Source organism: Etheostoma spectabile, chromosome 9 (assembly GCF_008692095.1).
Source record: "Etheostoma spectabile isolate EspeVRDwgs_2016 chromosome 9, UIUC_Espe_1.0, whole genome shotgun sequence".
NCBI classification, from domain to species: domain Eukaryota; kingdom Metazoa; phylum Chordata; class Actinopteri; order Perciformes; family Percidae; genus Etheostoma; species Etheostoma spectabile.
The window spans coordinates 22,192,664-22,199,470 of record NC_045741.1 but is presented as its reverse complement, the minus strand read 5'-3'; the positions used below and the strand labels follow the sequence as shown (position 1 = coordinate 22,199,470).

At 38.4% G+C, this 6,807-nt stretch overlaps 2 long non-coding RNA genes and 5 other non-coding genes across 7 annotated transcripts in view; all 7 read right to left on the bottom strand.

Moving 5' to 3' along the window:
* LOC116696302 (small nucleolar RNA snR60/Z15/Z230/Z193/J17) overlaps positions 1-39 on the bottom strand; it is an 82-nt gene extending 43 nt beyond the window's left edge. Inside the window, exon 1 of the small nucleolar RNA XR_004333684.1 lies at positions 1-39. This exon is cut by the window's left edge and continues 43 nt beyond it. This is a non-coding gene — a small nucleolar RNA (small nucleolar RNA snR60/Z15/Z230/Z193/J17).
* Positions 1-1,820, bottom strand: part of LOC116695811 (uncharacterized) — a 3,284-nt gene extending 1,464 nt beyond the window's left edge. The window contains exons 1-5 of the long non-coding RNA XR_004333557.1: positions 1,764-1,820; positions 1,232-1,276; positions 804-847; positions 335-380; positions 104-148 (exon numbers count right to left, since the gene is read on the bottom strand). This is a non-coding gene — a long non-coding RNA (uncharacterized LOC116695811). The remainder of the gene's footprint in view (positions 1-103; positions 149-334; positions 381-803; positions 848-1,231; positions 1,277-1,763) is intronic.
* Positions 215-296, bottom strand: LOC116696292 (small nucleolar RNA SNORD79). The gene has a single exon (XR_004333675.1). It is a non-coding gene; the product is annotated as a small nucleolar RNA SNORD79 (small nucleolar RNA).
* On the bottom strand, positions 918-980 carry LOC116696304 (small nucleolar RNA SNORD75). Its single transcript, XR_004333686.1, has one exon. It is a non-coding gene; the product is annotated as a small nucleolar RNA SNORD75 (small nucleolar RNA).
* LOC116696297 (small nucleolar RNA SNORD74) lies at positions 1,426-1,505 on the bottom strand. Its single transcript, XR_004333680.1, has one exon. It is a non-coding gene; the product is annotated as a small nucleolar RNA SNORD74 (small nucleolar RNA).
* Positions 1,821-5,630: 3,810 nt separating the features above from the next.
* LOC116695812 (uncharacterized) overlaps positions 5,631-6,807 on the bottom strand; it is a 1,644-nt gene continuing 467 nt past the window's right edge. Inside the window, exons 3-5 of the long non-coding RNA XR_004333558.1 lie at positions 6,740-6,803; positions 6,530-6,556; positions 5,631-6,324 (exon numbers count right to left, since the gene is read on the bottom strand). This is a non-coding gene — a long non-coding RNA (uncharacterized LOC116695812). The remainder of the gene's footprint in view (positions 6,325-6,529; positions 6,557-6,739; positions 6,804-6,807) is intronic.
* On the bottom strand, positions 6,398-6,471 carry LOC116696296 (small nucleolar RNA SNORD47). Its single transcript, XR_004333679.1, has one exon. It is a non-coding gene; the product is annotated as a small nucleolar RNA SNORD47 (small nucleolar RNA).

Here is a 6,807-nt window from a genome sequence, read left to right as displayed (position 1 = left end):
GGTTTAATCTGCTGAACTATGCACTCATCATTGTATCAGACCACCTTGAATTATAAAAAGATATTTACTTGAAAAAAAAGAGAAAAAAAATTAAAAAACTCACCTGTAACTGAGCTAACACCGTTAACTAGATCCAAGAATAAAGGACCTGCATATCAGAAATGCCAGATATTAGCAAAGACACATTTTAAAATATGTAGGCACCCTTTATCTTCACTGCATCAGTAAAAAGTAGTCTTTCACTCTTATTCAGAGAGATTCCCATTGTTTTGTAAACAAGATCATCATTGACAGTTTTCTTTAGGACAAGGTAGGCAAGATATCAGTGCATTACCTGTTCTGATGTCACCGAAAGGTTAATTCTTCCAATGTAAGCACACCTGCAGGAAGACAGTAAAATGAGCAATCAAAACTATCTTAAAAACATTCATACATCAAATTTGACTGTGCCTCAGATATTCAACTGGTGGGTTGGAAGTATCGTCATCCATCTTGTCAAGAGTAGCAAATAATGTCATCACAGCAGCACGAGAGAGAGCAGAATAAGGCAGATTGATGCTTCTCTAGGTGCGACCGTTTGAGGGTCCAGCTAAAGCTTATGTGCATCTCAAGTGTGCATGGTATCGTGCGCTTTACATTTTCTCTGGTTTGGAAAGTCCAAGTTATTAAAAATAACTAGCACAACAGTCGTGCAAGTCAATGAAGGACGGATAAACCTAACGTTAAACTGCATCAGGAATCCCACAGAGAAGCATAAATCCATCTCTACTGCCATTTAAAGTAAAACCTAATCCTTAAATTACCTCTTTCCGCTCCGGTCGCTTCATGTCTCTGGACATCCCGAGACCTGTGGATACACATCCTTTTTAGTACCAGACTGGTCATGTTGGGAATACGCCAAGTATAGTTTAACTAGAAGTCTCAGTGTGAAATTATTCAGATATCACATCTGTCCACTACTCTTTACAACATCATCGACTTCGAGTTACGACAAGTATTTAATGCATGTCGTCATCAAAATAGTATTTTATTCATCCAAACGTCTTCGACCTTAAAATAAAAGCACGTAGCGACTACTGCACGCTGCTCCATCTTTATAATTAGTTAACGTTAGTGAAGTTACAGGTCAAACTTCCATCCTTGCTTAGCGTTAAAAAAGTTGTCATGACTTAAATTATACTTTATTCATCCCACAACGGGGAAATTCCATTACATTCAAGTTTTCCCTTACCATCTAAGGTCCACTTTTATTTGTACAGCCATCCAGTCGAAAGGCCTGCAACCAAAAAAAAAAAAGTCTACGTTTAAATACGTGTAAATAACATTACAAAAATGCTACCGCTTCACAGTTTAGCAGGCTATAATTAGCTGTAACAGCCAAGAGCTAAGCAGCAATTTGACCAGAAGTTGTATATTAATCCTTGTCCCATGCAGTCAGAGATGTTGGCATTCTTCACATTAATTCAGATGTCCCTACCAACATTTATTTCATCATATATCATGGGAAAACTGTAGTTAGTTACTAGATATAAATGGTAGATTAGCTCGTTTGCTAGTTAGCATCTCAACACGCGCATTGAGTCACGTGGTGCCGTTAGAGGCCTAACGTTACTGCGGTAACATTATTTCAAGCTGGGAAACATTTAAAATCGAAAACAGCATTAATGCAGAACAATGAATAAAGAAACTGCATATCACCACCTTAGTTTATAGCTAAAGCTTAAGAAATTGACTGCATCAAAACACATACACCGACTACTTACCAAGTGGACAGGCGAGGAGTGAGGACTACTGGAGGGTGCGGAGCGCTTTTATAAGGGATTTCGCACTGGCTGATGGGAAAGGGGTTCAACGGTTAGCGCCTCTGCTGGATATTCGTGTATAGGCCGTTCTCCGTACTATCCATGGTGTCCACAATACCATGTGGACAAAAAAGAGGACACTCGGCCCGGCCTCGAAACACAAATTCAGACAGGCTTTTCAGAGGTTAATGAACATGCTTTATTATGCCTCAATGTTATAAAAATAACTTATGTAATAAAATATGAAACAACGAACCTGTAACAAAATAATAGCTCTTTTCAAATAAATAAATAAATAAATAAAATAATGCTCTAAATATGACTTATTCTATGTCAGCTTCAAAATCCAGCTTCAACTAAATATCTCCTAAAACCTTTTCAATGTAATAAGACTTCCTGTGTCCACGTGAGCTTTGAGATCTCCAGCACCTTCATTAGACACTGAAACATACTAGCTTTGCACACGGTGCACTCCGCCTCTCACTTGTCCCGAACTCCGCCACAGTCACACAAAATTTGCAATGAACCATAAATTTCCGTAAAACGGCACATATTTGACCTCTACATAGTTGTTTCTTGCACAGAAAAGTAGTGAATTTAGTGATGCAATAGCAAAAGAACAATGTATAGAATTTCTGAGATCTGCGTGACCTAGAACAGAAGACTACCTGATCTCATATCAGTGGTGTAGCCTTGGTGAATTTCAAGGCGTGACTAAGATAGAGACCAGAGCCAAATAAGGAGAAGCCACATAGTTGACGTCAACTATGTGGCTCGTTGACATCTTCCCGTTTTCAGTGGCAGTTTCAAATTGTGAGATTTTTAGAGGACAGGGGTGCTAATGGGATTTTGAGGTTGTATGTCTTATTTACCGACCAAACTGTCGTTATTCATGACAAGGTAAAATCAGTTTTGCACTTCATCACCTCTTTAACTGTCTATGGGTATAAGCCTATGGTATAAGCAGACCCAGACCTTTTTTGCGGAGATGACATATTAGGAAAAGAGGGACATAACTATATTTGGAAGGATCCTTTTATCTAAAATGAAAAGCTATTCAAGAGTTGTATCCTAGATTTTCATTGGAGGTTTCAGACAAAATGGCTCAACTTATTAACAAAACCAATTTTAACTTTATCTGGATAAATATATGTCATTATATTAGGAAAATGGATGTGATAAAGAGTGTTGAAGAGGTTGAACTAAATGCTATTGATTTTTTGGTTATGTACAAACACACAGAACCTGCTTTTGGTTTGTGGTGTCTGAGCCATGCTGGATGATGTGTTGACAGGAACCCGCTTGACACTGTTTCTTGATTATTAAAAGTTTTATTTTTATCAAAGAATTCACCATCAATTTACAAGCTCTGCAGAAGCTAGGAGAGTGTCTCTGCCGAATTACCCTCCGGCTCCCAGCTTCTTCATCATGGTCTACATAGGGTCTCTGTTTATACAACATGTAAAAGAATGCGGGGTAGGGGCCCCACAGCTAGCGTGTCAACCATAGAACCCTTTCCACATCTGGTTCAACTTTGAGGCCCCTTCCACTAGGATGAGCAACCTTTAGACCTTAGGATAAGCAACCACCTTTAGATTTAATGGCTGCATTCCAACAACTAGTTTGACTTTGGTGATGTTGAGATACTTCAGGTTTACCATACCGGACACAATTTTCCAAAATTTGGGAGATATTGATTTTATAATGAAATGTGATAATGATCTATGTAAACTGCCAACAAAGTTATCAGATTTTCACCAGCAAGTTCTCATCTATTGGAATTTGATTTATTAACACAATTTTACTTTTCAGAATGAACCCCTATCTAACAACAGGTACATCATATCCAATGAAGTCATAGTTTCTAGACACTTGGATGGAAAAAGAAATTTGGACTGTGTTTCAGTTAATGGATGGATCTGGTGAATTTTGAAACCATACAGAATTCTGTGACAAATTTTGTTTTCATTGTTCATTTAGACAATACACTGAAGTGATTAAAGCCATTCCAATTCTCTTTAAAACAATGGCAACAACTTTCGGTACATGCAAATGTTATGTCAGAGTTGAGGACTCTTTGTGTTGAAGGTGTCAGTTTGAACAGCAAACAGTTCACTAACAAGTTTGTTAGGAATGCATAAAATATCATCCCTTTCAACTACAGAAAATATTCTGAGACTATAAGAGGCATGAAAGATTAGGAAATAATACTTATCCTATCCTCTCCCACCAAAAGTCCAAAAAGTGACATTTAAAATATTAAATATTTATCTATTAAATCAACTCCTACATGTCAAATTTAATTGGGAAAGTAGCCTAACTCCTATGTTTTCTGTGACAGTGATATTGAGACTGTATTACAAGATATTTTCTTTTAGTGTGAACCGATTAATAACCTGTGGCTGTCTTTTAAAAGAATTTAGAATTCTTGATAAATTACTTAGAACATTGTAAACCCTTTCTTTTTTCATAGGTGTAAAGTATTTAAATGTGAAACCCCACAGCAGTTGGAAATATGAGCTTAAACTTTTTGCTACATCTCAACACATGACAGAGGAAAACACCAAGATACTTTTATTTGTTGGACTTACATTCCCTACTTGATTAAAAAGACCCCTAGTATCTTTATTTTCAATGTTTTGTTGTATATATTGTCTCTACCTCAACGCTGTCAACACATTTTTGATAAATGTACAAACACATTGTGCCTTGCATGTTTGTATCACTAGTGTAGGCCTACAATAAAGAATGAAAAAAATAATGTCATAGTAGGAAAAGCACAGGTGTATTCAAAACCATTAATGATGGCTGCATTCCACTTAGGAGAGGCCCTGGTATTATGCACGGTGACTCACTGAAATAGTTCACAGGGACACTTGGTAGAACTGAGCCATCGTTAAGGTTAATTTCAACTGGGCTTTTCCCACTGTGACTAGTCAAAATTTCGGCTATAAAAAAAAAAAAAAAAAGGGCAACTGAGAACAAAAAGATGTATTTTTTTGTAATTCAGAGAAATTAATCATGGAAAAAGTAGTTTGAATAAAAAAATATTAACTCGCGGTCTACTTGCCCTTTCTAGGGCCTTAAAACCTATGAGGAAGCCTGAGCTGCTCAAAGGCGGAATTTCTAAATTGGTAAAGTTAACCATTAATCAGGTCCATCAGACCCCATGGTCCCCAAAAGCCTCCAAGTTCAGTGTGTCAACTGCTTTTTTGTAATTTAACGATTTTTTTAAGGAATTAGTGCACCATCACAAGTAAGGCTGGTGCTGTATTTTAGCTAATCTTGTTCTGACTGCGTTGTACAGGTGACCAGTGTCAATCTAGTTTTAAAAAGTGTTTTTGATTAGTTCTTTTAGGTTACTGTCAACTACTTGACACAAGTGTGTTTTCCTTATAGTAGCCTACATCTAAATACAGCTGTCATGTACTCTTTCCTCTGAATGTGACGTTTGGAGCAAAGATACTTGAGGCAATAAACATCTGAAATAACGACAAAAATCTACTGGTTTAGTCGGTCACGTCCTACCCTGCAGCCGACCACAAGAGGCACTCAGAAATAGAAAGTGTACGGATGCTTCTGTTGTAGTCTAGCACTGCCAGACCTGGGGCCTGCCGCACGAAACCAGGATAAGGGAGTAAGTCGGGATAATCAAGTTATCCTGGATGAATTTAGTTTTGACTTGGTTGCACAAAACCAAGTTGAATCAAACCCAGCCAAGTAAGCATGGAGATTTAATCTTTGTGGCTAGTCTGGTCCAGAGCAGGGTACCCGCTGCAAAATATATATAAAAAAAAAAATTCAGAAAAAAAACCCAAACACATTGCATAATTTAATTAGTTTCCATTTTATTGCTTAAGTATTTGATAAATTAGAAAAGCAGAATTTACTATTAGATACAGAAACCTTTGTTAGCAATTACAGAGATCATACATTCCTGTAGTTCTTGGCCAGGTTTGGGATTTTGGCCCACTCCTCCATACAGACCTTCAGGTTTCAGGGCGGTCGCTGGGCACTACAGACTTTAATCTCCCGCCAAAGATTTATTGGGTACAAGTCTGGAGACTGGCTTGGCCACTCCAGGACCTTGAGATGCTTCTTGCAGAGCTAACCCTTGGTTAGCCTGGCTGTGTGTTTCAGGCCATTGTCATGCTGGAAGGCTCAGCTGCAACTATAGACTGTTAATATTACTATACATAGACACAAACACAGTCTATGGCCACAACCCATCTTCCATGCTCTTACTGAGGGAAGGAGGTGGTTGGCCAAGATCTCGCGATACATGGCCCCATCCATCATCCCCTCAATACAGTGCAGTCGCCCTGTCCCCTTTGCAGAAAAACCTCCCTTAAGAATGTTTCCACCTCCATGCTTCACGGTTGGGATGTGTTCTTGGGTTGTACTCATCCTTCTTCCTCCAAACACAAGTGGAGTTTAGACCAAGAAGCTTTATTCTGTCTCATCAGACCACATGACCTTTTCCTCTTCTGGATCATCCAGATTGTCACTGGCAAACTGCATTCTTGGGGGAACAGAAAGAGTTCTCATTAAAATAGAGGGGAGAATAGTGACAGACAAGATGGTTTACTAACCACAACCTCAGAAATAATGGAACGGTAAGGAGTATAATCAAGAGTAATCATTTGGCAGAATCTTTTCATCAAAGGCAAGTGGTCAAATATTGTTATGGCACCCATAGAATTCAGATGAAGGATGTGAACACTCACCAGGTCAGTCTGCAGAGCCAACTCTTCCTGGAGAATGGGCAAAGAAATGAAATGCCTTATTACAAATCAGTCACAGGTTGATTAAGATTACAGTTACTGGGTTACTCAGTAACATAAAATCCACATTAAATTCAGGTCAGACATTTGTTAGGACATCACTGAACCCATGTTAAGCAATTAGGAATCTTGTGAGAAGGTTTGCATTCTTACCTCATCTTTGAGGAAACCAGCCTCCAAAAGACAATCATAACCCTGCTCCCATGACAGCCACAATCTGC